The sequence below is a fragment of the Buceros rhinoceros genome, unplaced genomic scaffold (genome assembly GCF_000710305.1).
Source record: "Buceros rhinoceros silvestris isolate BGI_N320 unplaced genomic scaffold, ASM71030v1 scaffold39782, whole genome shotgun sequence".
In the NCBI taxonomy this organism is placed as follows: domain Eukaryota; kingdom Metazoa; phylum Chordata; class Aves; order Bucerotiformes; family Bucerotidae; genus Buceros; species Buceros rhinoceros.
In genome coordinates, this window is record NW_010401360.1 from 34,629 (window position 1) to 35,111 (window position 483).

Here is a 483-nt window from a genome sequence, read left to right on the forward strand (position 1 = left end):
GGAAGCTAATGTAACTAGTCTCCATAATACTGATTTTGATTTTTTTAAGCTAAACGTGATGCAGACAGTAACAGCTGATTGCTGCCAACACCAGCTACTGCACAGCAGCTCAGCGTAAGGCAGAACTGTGAAAACCTGAATTTCAATCTCTTCTTTTTTTTTTTGTCTGTTTAAAGCATGTTCTTAACCTTGGGGTTTTTTTTACTTCCCTTTTTTTCTTTCTCATTTAATTTTGTATTGAGTTAATTTGTTCGACTTAAACCCCAGCTTACCACAGCAAACGGGTATTCTTAACTCTGCCGGTGTAATCGTTCTCAGACACGCACCCGACAATCTGCTGAATCAACGTAATCTCTAATCTGCATCCCGTAATCCCGCAGCTGCTCCCTCCGCACGCCGTTATGTAATCCCGGGCTCTAGAAAAACAAAACACAGCACGACAAGCGCAGGCACGACTTCGGCGATAACGCCGTGCCCAAGCCC